Source organism: Lissotriton vulgaris, chromosome 7 (genome assembly GCF_964263255.1).
Source record: "Lissotriton vulgaris chromosome 7, aLisVul1.2, whole genome shotgun sequence".
In the NCBI taxonomy this organism is placed as follows: domain Eukaryota; kingdom Metazoa; phylum Chordata; class Amphibia; order Caudata; family Salamandridae; genus Lissotriton; species Lissotriton vulgaris.
The window spans coordinates 831,570,800-831,583,456 of record NC_141695.1 but is presented as its reverse complement, the minus strand read 5'-3'; positions in this window follow the sequence as shown (position 1 = coordinate 831,583,456).

The following is a 12,657-nucleotide window of genomic DNA, read 5'->3' as shown; positions in this document are numbered from 1 at the left end:
ACCAACTGAAGGCGATGTCTTCTATGTTTAAAAAAGATGAAGAAAAGCAAGAAGCTTTTGTTTTGGCGGAGAAATTATTAGAGCGCCTACTTGGCGATGAACGTCTTCAAATGATCCACTCAGAACAGCATTACATTTGTGCTACTATTCTGGATCCACGCTACAAAAAGGCGCTGGCAGACAGAGCATTCTTTCCTTTTGGTGATGAAGATGTTACAAAGTACAAACATTGGCTAGCCTTGTCAGCCATGAGGTTTGAATGAGAACAGCAGAAAATTGAAGGAAAAGGCAGTACATCAGCATCAGCAGGCCATCCCCAGTCAAAAGAATCCACTTCTGCACTGTGGCTGTGGCAGAAGTGACCTCTCAGCCGTTAAAGACACTGGCAACCGGATCATCTGCACCAGACACAACAGTAACATTGGGTGAAGAAGAGGATTAGCTAACTCTACTTGGGTTTGGTTCTCAAAAGGTCCCAGCAAAAAGTAAGCAAAGTGGAGGAACCCGTGGAGAACCTTGAGTCGATGGTGCAGGACTATCTGAATGACTCACAGAGGTCTATGTTAATGCTGACCCATTGGCGTATTGGCATGGGAAAAAAGAATTGTGGGCACAGATCTCCAACCTGGCTATAAACTACTTGTCTTGCCCACTCGCAAGTGTGTCTTCTGAACGTGTTTTCAGTGCTGCTGGTGGCATTGTAACTTGCAAACGGACCAGCCTTTCGCCCAAAAATGTGGAGAGGTTAACAATGATCAAGATGAATCAGCACCTCATACCATCAGATTACAAAGTACGAGAACACACGCCGGATGAAGCCGAGGAGGACAGCAACTTAGATGAGGGAATTTCTTCTCTGTTAGGTGACACTGACCTACTCCTGCCTGAATTCGCAGAGTATGAGGACGAACTCTTATTCCCTGACACCGAGCCCTGAAAATGAGCCAATGAATCAATAACTTTCTTTTTCGTCCTTATTCACTTTTATTCCTGTGTGTCTGTCTTTCTTTGTTTTGCACAGTTAATATAATCAAAACTTTAATCACCTAATCACAAAAACAAGCCCATCAGCAGAACTGTCTTCACTTATTTGCTTATTGATTTGAAGGTGCCGCAGTCTGCATTCCTCAGGTTCACAAGTTCATATGCTCCTCTATCCTCCTCCTCCAGACTCGTATTTCCCTCAAAGCAAAGGGCTGGATTACTCCCAATGAAGAAAGACTCTGCACTTGTGGGGGTGTTCTACTTCTTTGCGGGTGACTTGGCGGGTCTTGGGGCATTGCTGGAAAGGTCTAATACCGGATAAAACTGGTTTTGACCAAATCAGACTTGAAAACGTTTTTGACTTTTTGCTCACTATCATGTTTTCGGGGGCCAGTTTGGGGGGCTTCCTGGTGTTTGTGGGTGGGTTTCGGGGTCTGGGAGCCATGCTGGGTATGGATACTTTTGATTGCAAGAGGTTTGAAGCAAATCCATGGTGGCAGAGGGGAGTTAGGGCCTAGCTGCAGAGCGCGCGCAGAGTGATTTTGGAAATTGCCATGAAAATGACTGTCGCCATTTTTGTACTTTTGCTTTTTGGCTGTTTGGGGGTCTTCTACTAGTTTTCACCTGGGTTGACGGCTCTGGGGCCATTGCTGGGAAGCTCTAATACCGGATAAAAGTAGTTTGGACCAAATCGGAGGCAAACATTTTTTTGCGTTTTTGCTGACTTGCTTGTCTTTGAGGTGCTCTTTGGGGGGGTTCCGGGTGTTTGTGGGTGGGTTTTGGGGTCTGGGAGCACTGCTGGCACAGTCTAATTTTGATTGCATTTGCTTTTCAGGAAATCCAGGGTGGAAAACGGGAGTTATGACCTAGCTGCACAGCGCGTTTGGACAGAAGGCTGAAAAATATTGTAAGTATGAGATTTTCCTTTTTGGCTGTTTTGGTGTATTGAGCTTTTTGATGCGGGTGGGTTGGCGGGTCTTGGGGCATTGCTGGGAAGGTCTAATACCGGATAAAACTGGTTTGGAGAAAATCCATGCGGAAAAGCCTTTTGGCACTTTTTGTAACTTAGGGTTCGTTAGGGTTAGCCCTAGCATCAGGATTGCATGTGTTTCGGGGTGTTCTAGATTTTTGCAACTGAGTTCTGGGGTCTTAGAGCACTCGTGGGAATGTGTAATTTTGGTTGCAAGTGATTTGAAGAAAATCCATAGTGGGAGAGGGGGGATTCTTTAACTAAGAAAGCGTTTGCCACTATTCTTAACTTAGGGCTCGTTAGGGTTAGCAGTATTTGTATTGCATGTGTTTGGGTGGGGGGCTGTTTGTGGGGGGGTTTGTGAGTCTTTCAAAAATATTATACTGTCTATTAGGAAACTCAAAGTGTGACTTTTTGCACTACACAGCGTACATACCTTATATTTATTTGTCAGTGGTGTTCTAATATTACTTCCTGTTTTTCCATCAATAATTACAGGCCGGGTTTCAGTCTGTGCAATGGGAAAAAAAGGATGAAGTCAGGCTTCACATTAGCGAGCCGCAATTCAGCATCCGCCAGGCAGGCAGTGGACAGGGTGTCTTCTGGTCACCAACATTGATGGACGGAGCGTCAGCTGGAATGGAGGAGTGCCGCTAATAAGAGGAATGGTTTGATGCGTGCAACTTACCAAATTCAACAGGACAACTACAACAACATACAGATACAGTATCCGTTCTTTTCTAATTATCTTTTAAGTAATGTTATTGCTGTGAACTTTTATGAGTGTGACTCTGCATTTCTTGGATCTCACTCTGCTTCTAAATTTATCCCTACAGCCATTCTATAGGTTTTACTTCGGATTTTTTTTAAACCTAATTTAATGTAAGAAGTGTTTCTCTGAGTGCAGAGATAGGCAAGTGAAAACGCTGCAGCCCTGTATCGTCACATTCTGTCATTCACGGTTGTCGAAAGTACTACTTACTTTTCAGTAACCATGCATGTAGTAGTGCATGCACTTCCTTTATGTCACTTAAAAGATTTATGGTTAGCTTTGTACCCAAAGATTTCTTTATCTTCAATTATTGTTTGTCCATGCTGTGCTTATATTTCTTCTCTCAAAAAAACTTTCCCAAAATCCCCCATTCCCACCCATTTTCCAAACCCTAACTCTCTTCCCCCGGGCTGTGTGGTTTTGATTGATGTGTGACTAAATGACAGCAATAATTCCACACACTTGCTGGGGAGGATAAGGTCATAGCAACAGGCTGGTGAAGGAATCCGAGGATATATTCTATTCTTACTCAGCTTCACACTCAGTCACTATTGGCAAATGAAAGCAGATTTTCATGTGCGCCATCAACTTGATAGGTCATCAAGAACATCCTCCTCCTAGAAGTGGCAAATTATTACGCTGCTGTGTCCTTCACCTTCAGTACTATTTCTTGTAGTAGTAGCCAATGTCAAAGAAATTCAACGCAAGTACTAGTTATACTTTCAATACTTTACCATTTGTTAGGCTACATTGTGGCACTGTTCTAGTGTACTGTCACCTGCTATATACTCTATCGTACCGTTCTAATGCTAATGTAAGGACAAACAATGTTTCATTTTCTTTTTTTTCAGATGCTGCAACTGCCACTGTGTAACACCACTAGTACCAATGCAATGATGACATTTCATCCGCCCAGGATTGCCAACCTTAATCGCCATTTGCCGTGCAGCCAGCCCTGTGCCTAGCCCTATTTCCAAACACAAATTACAGGTAAGATAAGCGTTTGGCGGGAGGAAATATAATGGAGTATTAGGAGAGACGAGAGACTGACGCTAGTACTAGTAAAGCCCTAGGACTATTGAATTCACTTACTCTGTGAGAGGCACTTAGTTTTGAAAACATTTGGGCAATTAATTACACAACTTGAATCAAGATGCCACTTAAGTGTCACCAAAACAAAGTTACTGTTAAACCCCCACCCACCAGCCTCAAAAGCAGTAAAAAAAAAACACATATGCTAAGATAAAGTTTAAAGTATATTTACATCCCTGACAAAAATAATCTCCCACAAGACCCAACCCACCCCCACTCCCTAACCCCAACCAATGTCCGTGAAAAGTCAAAAAAATTGAAAAAACCCAACTCCCAATTCCCACCCCCCAGAAGTCTTTAAAAAAGGGGCAAAGGACAGTCTCCTCCTACTGCTGGCTGCTGCTGTTGAATTTCTGGGCCAGGTCGGAATGCTCCTTGCGGAGGGTCTCGAGCAGGGTTTTCGTGTTGAGCAGCTCCTGCTCGAGGTAGGAAACCCTCAGGGAAAGGCGGTGCATGCCTTTCTTGCAACTGCTGTGGGGGGCAGCTGATTTCTTTGCTCGGCGGTGGCGGGTGGCTGCGGTACGCCGGCTATGTACTGCTGGAGACCTGCGCTGACTGGGTGACCTAGGGAGCGCGGAGGAGGATGCAGCTGTCCCGGTAGATGTTGTGGTAGACTGCGTGTCCCCCCTTCTCCTGGGCCACCAGCCGGTGATTAGGTGTGAGCGGGAAATCCGTTACGCTTGCCAATTTTGCGGATTTTTGGGAAATCCGCAATCCGCGAATTTTGCGGATTTCCCACAAAATCCGCAAAAAAAAAATCCGCGAACGTAACGGGTTCAAAAGTTGAACCCCCACTCATGCAACTATTTTACAATGGCGCCAGCAAGCTGCCAGCGCCGTTGTAAAATAGTTACAAAGTTAGCTTGCACAGGAACCACTAGATAAAACGAAGCAGGTGCTGCTTTATTTGATCTAAGTGCTTCCTGTGCAAGCTAACTTAGTAACTATTTTACAACGGCGCTGGCAGCTTGCTGGCGCCATTGTAAAATAGTTGCATGGCTGGGCACAGGTCTGCAGCTCACTCAAGGGACCCCTGCGCCCTTCGGGGCGATTGCATAGTAACACACACATGGTCGCTCGAACTAGTTGATGCTCAAATTCAGTGACTCATTCATTAGCCCAAAAACAATCGTGAGCGTCGTCGAGGCTGGACAGGTGTGCCTTCTTCCCAAATGTACCGTGGAAAATCAGCTGTGATGCTGGATAGGCTTTGCATCCTTGACTTTCACGAGCGCAATGCCCGTGCTGTTCCTGTGACCAGGAGCTTCTTTCTCTTCATCTGCTGAACTGATCTTTCTCTGACCTTTCATTCACACAAGAGGAACATACCCTACTGGGCAGCACATTGTGTTCGCACGGGTTTCTGCAAGTTTGCACGCGTTTTGTACAATTTCGCAATTTGCGAAATTGTACAAAACCCTTGCGAACTTGCAGAAACCCGTGCGAACATAAAAAAAAAAATCCGCGCGGATTCGCAGATTTTGCGGATTTTGCGGATTTTCGCATTCCGCAAATTCGCAAATCCACAAATTCGCGGATTGCCAATCCGCAAAATCCGCTCATGCTTACCGGTGATATTCAGCGACAGTGGCCTCCAGCCTCCGTTGCCGGGCCCGTCTACCCAGCTCCTTCCGGGTTGGTTTGGAAGGAGCATCTATATGAAGAAAGAAAGACATAGTCTGTAACCAATCCTCTTTAAGATTAACAAAAAATGATTCAGCAGAAAGTTGTGTCACAGTAGAACTAGCAACTTGCAAGTGCAGTACATAACTATTGTGGCCAGTATCTATCTAACCTCCCACTTCTTCACCCTTGCTCTAACATTAGTGGGAGTTTAAGGAATCAATTCTACGAGCACTATGGACTCACTCCATTAGAGTCGACTATGACAGTACACCAGTCTTATTCTTCTTCTTCTCTCTTGTTTAGCAAAATTGGTACGTTAACTTCTGCAAGCCGGCATAATGCCAGCGCAGTCAACTTGCACCCGAGGAAAACAGACGCCCACCATGATGAGTGAGACAGACTTGCGTTACTGTACCAGTCCAGTACATGCAGGTGGTTATGCTCTTACTTTTCTATAAATAATCTGATTATCTATCACTGCACATGGTATGTATTTACTTACATATGGGATGACTTTAGGTGCTTTACTTTTTATTGAGTGAACAGTGATACATCCACACATGAATGACCGAGTTCTACTAAACTTATTAACAGAGGTAGTGAGTGGCCATCGTAATAGCCGGATATATGCTGTGCTTGCAATACAAACTACTGCTACTATTCATGGTAGTATTCGGACAAAATTACAACTTCTTTTCCTTGCCTTTCCTACACTGGGACGGACGTGCGGGTGCGGTGTTACATGCTCTTTAAAGTAACACTTAGTTAATCCAGTGACCGTCTACTCTCTCTAGATACACATATGCTATCTAAGAGTCTGATAGTACCATGATTTAGGCATCCATCCATTCAAACTATGGGGCAGATTAGGATTGCGGATTTCCTGCATCCTCCGGGCCGGCGGAATCCACCGCCGGCCCGGAGGATGCGGGAAATCCGCAGCGGACTGAAAAAGACCCCCCACCAGATTAGGATGGCCGGGGTCTCATTTTTCAATCTGCAGCTTTTCCGCTGCGGTCGCCTCCTGTCCGCGGCGGAAAAGCACTAACATGGCTGGCGGTGTCTATCAGACACCGCCAGCCATATTAGGATGTCTGGAGGAACATGCCTTTACACGGCGGCATTTCCGACGTGCAAAGGCATACATATTTTTGTTTGGGGGCCCGTTGCGGGCCTCCAGAGGTGAAGGGGGGTGGGGGTGCACATGGGGTGTACCTATGGTACCCCCCTGCATTTGCCTGCACAAAGCGGCAGGCACCGCGCGGTGCCTGCCGCTTTGAGCATGCAAATGCACAACTTACATTTTTATCATTGAGGCGGGTGCTGCTTCAAGCAGCACCCGCCGCAATGATAAAAATACAGGATGTGACCGCCAGGGTGGCGGTCACATCCTAATTACCAAGGAGGGACCGCCGCTGCCCCTGCAGATGGTCCCTCCCACTCTATGGTGGTGGACGGACTCAGGTCCGTCCGCCATCATAATAGGCCCCTAAATGTCAATCATTCTTCTTCATGTCTCTCATCTGGACAAACCTTACATTTTCTCACGGGGAGCAGCACACTATCTCAATCTCAATAAGTAAGGAATATAAGAGCTTACCACTGCCCGTCACTACCGTGGCAACCCGCACAGCAGTTTGGTCCCGCACTTGCTCCGCCTCCTCCCCAGAGCTTCCCTCCACCTCCGCGCTGGGCCCAGCACCAGATGTTCCACCTACAAAGTACATTTAAGAATGTTAGATGTCATAGACATACACCACTCACTAGTATTTTGTCTAGGAATGAAGAAATGTGAATACAGAAACCAATCTAATAATTTGTGACTGTCTACTCTAAAGTAAAAATGTCCCTATTTCCAGGAAAGGGTGTTGTCTTGCAGCATTATTTGGCACAACTGATGAATGCTTGCTTTTTAACACGCACCATTTTCCTCATAACAGACAGAAGCTTCACTTCTAAGAACAAATCATTAGGACGCAGGGACCAATGATTCAGCACCAAAAAGAAAAATGAAAGTTCAAACCAGGTGAGGGCTCGGCTCGCCCACAATAAATGTGTGAAATAAAAAATGAGTATAAGCACTTTTCCATTTTTAATCAACCATTTATGTTTTATGACAAGCTTGATTTTAATAAATATTTTTACTTTTAATAAAGCTTTAAAACTTAAATAGACTCTGTGGGTTTTGGTCATGAGTGAATGAGCAAAAGGTTTTGCAATTTGCAAGCATAAGTCCGTGCCTCTGACACTTCTGGACTCTGACTCCGTACTCTTGTCCTGCGTTGGATAATCATCATTGGGGATCAATCATCGATGAATTCGGGAGCTAAATGACTCTGCCACACTATCTAGTCAGTAAGGAGATTGGGGGTTCTTCATAGTCTGATATCACTGAGGTATGTGGAAAGTCTACCTGCGCCTATTATAATTGATAAACAATGCACTATATAGTGTCCATAGTTCTGTTTGTGCTGATTTGTCCCTGCAAGAGTAGTAGAATGGATTGTCCTCCTATCCAAACCAAAAGTAAAGTAGTATCTTATTCTTTCTTGGTGGTCATTCACCTTTTTATTGTTGGCAATTGTCAAAGCATAAACATTTAGAAGACTTGAAAAGACATTATGGACAATCCCAGAGGACTGCACTCAGTGCATGGAGCTATTGCTGACTAGAATGGGAGTCCAATGGAATTGCCAAATGTGCAATCTTAGTTAGCTACACAGACAGACTAATAGGAATAATCTAGTAATACCACAGGGAGTCATAGTCGAGGAAGGATAAGAATTTAGATAGTCTACAAGAAGATCAAAGACGATTTAGAAAAAATTGAACGAGGAACGCTAGGAAAAAATAGGTACTCTATATTAAAATTAAAATTTACCGGGGCCAGCAATGAGCCCTTGCCTAACCGATCCTGGCCTTGTTCAGCAGCAGCCTCCTCCAATGACCTCTTGCCCCTGGGGGGAGCTGATGTACAACATGAAAGAAAGAAAGACCAGAAAACATGGATGATATTTGTCAACCAAATCAAACATTTCAAAAGAACAATAACAAAATATTTGGGCGAAATAGCAAATGGACAAGTATTCCACAGGAAATATAGACCTATCTTATGTGGTCTACTACGATATTAGTATTGCTTGATTTGCGGACTGTCGACTTGGAAAGTTATGTAACTCACTAAACAAACTACTAAAAAGGTTCGCCTAGGACTGGCAGGCAGCAGTCCGCAGCACGCGAAGTGACAGACAAAGTCCATCGTGATTGCAGATCAGCGACAACACTACAAAGTTTCCTACTACATTAACCAGTCATTAAAATACTCAAACTATCAATCCACCACCACTATTTCTTCTTATTGCCAGTTGTACAAAGGAAGGACTGGACTTGAGTCTGTAGGGGCTGATTGAGAAGCCCCTTGCGGCTCTTTTGCTCTATTGTTGCGTGACTTTTGTGACGCAGCGGCAGAACAAAAGAGGCGCCATGGTGCGGCGTATATTAACAACGTGACGCATATGGGAGATGCATCACGTTGTAAATCCCTGCGCCATCAGGGGGCTTTCTGGCGCAAGGGAGGGCGTTCCTGCGCAGGAACGCATCCTAAAAGTGGCTGAGGGAAATCTACAAGATTTCAATCAGTCACTTTGAGGACAATGATGCGTGACTCAAACCCTGCGCCTGCTTGAAGCAGACGTACGGCTTGACGCAGCATTGGGGAGATAGGGCACCCCAGAGCATTGCTGGAGCTGCACCATCATTGCGACGCAACTCCAGCAATGTGCCGCCTTTACGGCACAGAAGTGTAACGCTTCGGTGACGTTTTGGGCCCATGGTGTGCCGCATTATAAATACGGCGCACCATGGGTGGTGGTGGCGTGGTGCACAATTACTGGCGCATCCCTGCTACTTTGCAAGGATGCACCGGTAATTAAAAATCTGACCCTTAGTGTCTAGCATTACGGCGTTCTTTAAACTACACTCATGCATAATTTCACAGGCCAATGAAATGAACACAAAATCAAAAACAAATAAGCATAGTAGCAGCGCTACTGAGAAGGAGAGCAGTGCACCTGAAATGCACAGAAGATTTTGAAATATAATTTACCTACAATGTAATCAGCAGCATTATTGCTCTTGGTAAAAAACAAAAATTTGCAAGATAATAACACACAGAGCAGGAGAAAACAGAGTAGTAAAGAAATAGCTACTACTACTCACCAAGCCCGGGGATCTCAAGGCTGAGCAGGTCGCGTTCCCGGTTCAGGAGATCCGTCCAACGGTGGGTGGCCTGGTTGTAGGTGTGCCGGACCCGAGAGTGTTGGTACATGGCCCGGCACAGCTTCTCCCACCGCTTACGGCGCTCCCGGATCCCGTACCCGCTAGCGATCTTGCCGCCTGCCATGATGGTCCTGGGGAGGCGGCGCTGAACATAAAAAACTAGTGCGGCCACCTCCTCCGTGCTGAAGATCTCCCGGGCTGTGACTGTCTCCCCCCCTCAAACGCCTGCACGGGAGCAGGGCCCGGGGTGCGGGACCCTTCCCCTTCTCAGGATGCTCCCTTTACCATGGTCTGGGCAGAAAGGAAGCTAAATAATAAAGAAGAAATATAATAGGGAAGAAGAAAAGAAAAGAGTTTAAAAAAGTAGTTTAAAATTAGCCAAAAGTAGCAGAAAACACAAAAATATAGAGCTAGAAAAATAGAGGGATAGATAATAAGTAAAATAGATAAAAAAAAACTTCAAACAAGCAAAGGATGGCAGAGATTCAGAGAGGATACAGAAAGCATGGCCAGAACCATAGCAATGAATGAGAAACAAGATGGCCGCGCCCGTTCACGACCGTGTGGGTAAGTTTGCGCGAGATTTTCCTCGCGATCACACGCGGAAATGTACTAGCGAGCCGCACACTTTGCGAGATTACACATCGCGCCCGGAAACGGAAATACGTCATGCAAACAAGATGGCCGCGCCCGTGAACGACCGTGAGGGTAACTTCGCGCCGCTGCGCTACAAGCGGCTCGTTAAAACGCACAAAACCTTGCGAACTAACGAGCCGCAAAAAAACAAATTGCATATTCGCACGAATTTGCGGCTTCCGAATTCGATCTCGTGCAAATTCGCGCCCCGCGAATCCCACGAAATTGCAAAAAAACGAGTTTTGCAAAACTGAAAGCACTCAGCAGGTGCAAAAGTTCAAACTCATCATTAGTAACCATTCCCTGTAGTGCTTCCTGAGGGGCCCCTCCAGAGTTTGGTTGCCTACTTGCAACTATTCTATGACCCTTCTCTGACCCTCACAGCAGGCTCATAGAATAGCTACAAGTAGGCCACAAAGGTCCTGGGAAAAAAATTGCACTGCAACAGAAAGCAAATTACAGATAAGGAAGCAGGTGCCAGACTGGAAGTTTAAATTCAGTGACCCATTAATAATTCAACCCCAAATTAATTCATGTCAGTTGAAGCAGGGCAGGTGTTCTTGCTTTCCCCCCCCCCATAGGGTGGCATGGGTGAACCAGAGGGTGGCAGTGGTGAAACGGAGGGTGCTGTGAACCTGTGATGATGAACCAGACGTAGAAACAACATAGTCGCGATCGTTGCGAGCTGACAAATAAGTTCGCAATTGCGAACTGGTACAAAACCCTCGCGAACTGGCAGAAACCCTTGCGAACACAAAAAAAATAAAAAATCCGCAAATTCGCGAGAGTTCGTGGATTTTGCGGATTACGAATTCGCGAATACGCAAATTCGCAAACGCCAGATTCGCAAAATTCGCCCATGCTTAGCTGTAGGGTGCAATTTGGAAATTAGGTAGAATTCTGGCCTTGGTGATTCAAGAGTAGCTTTTTTCAGGCCTCAAGGGGCCAATAGTTTTCAGGTAATTCCTTTTTCTCCTCTTAAGTTGCTGATATATTTTGCCTGCTGAGCCATTACTGACAGACTATCAGGCTCACCTAGGTCCCCATACTACGCAGAGCATCCCCTCTCCACGGGTTATAGGCACTAAGAAAAGGCTCCATTTTTTTAGCAAAGTAACTTTTTTTTCTGTCAACCTTTTTAGTCTCTATTACATATTTTTTCATTTTATGCATTTATTGATGTTGAGGTGCTGTTAAAATTTTGCAAATCATGCTGTATGTTTAAATGTTATGTCGTGTTAGCAATTCTATGCTGTTAGGTAATAATTTTTATTTTTTAAATATTTTTATTGAGTACTGCGGATGATAGTTGCGTATATATAATCAAGATTAATCATTTTGTTTACTTTTTCTATAGCAAGATAACATTAGTCATGCATGTATCCTGAATTACAACATGTAAAGAGCTAAACAACTCTATACTAAGTACAACAGCATTATAAAACATCAATGTGCACGCTTTATGCTTGTATACTGAGTAAAGACACAAATATAATTGCCAAGTCGCAGTACCCTTTTAAACCCCACCCACTGAATCCCACCCCGAACAACACCCATTATAAACAATAAACCCTTTTGCCGCTACAAAGACAATACACCCAACTGATGTTCTGTATCCGGTGACCGTCAGGTCTGATACCACTGGGGAAGGGAGGGTGGGGCGGAGACCTCAGAAGGGGAGGAACAGAAAAGGAGGAAAGGGGGCTGAGAGGGGGAGAAAGGGAAGGAAAGGGAGGTTCAAGGGAAAAGTGAGAAACAAGGAACATAAGCAATACACAGACAGCACTCAGACATCTGCACACCTTTCCTGCACTGTAAACTGTGAGTCCTCCAACTCATCCCCTACGTCAGATTTAAATAGGTCTATTAAGTGCGCCCAGTCTAAAGAAATTGGCTGTTTCGCAGTCCCCTATATTCTTCACGTTGTAAAGCCTCCATCTCGGCAACCGCCCACCTGATAACCTCTTAACGCCATCTTCCTTCACGGGGCGCTGAATTAGACTTCCAACGCTGCATAATCAGTTGTTTGGCCAGCATCATAGCTAAGCCTGCAAAAGGACGAAACAATTTCGCCTTCTTGGGAGGGGGAAGAGCCCCAGGAGACAGGCCTCAACTGTGTCCCACGGTGGGCGCTCTGTCAGTACTACCAGACTCTGGACAACCTCTGACCAAAACCCCCTCAGTACGGGACAGTACTATAGCATATGAACAAAATCAGCCTCTTGCGCCTTACACCTTCGTCATACCGAGGACGCATTTGGGAACATCTTTTGTATCGATGTCGGGCAAGGTACACTTT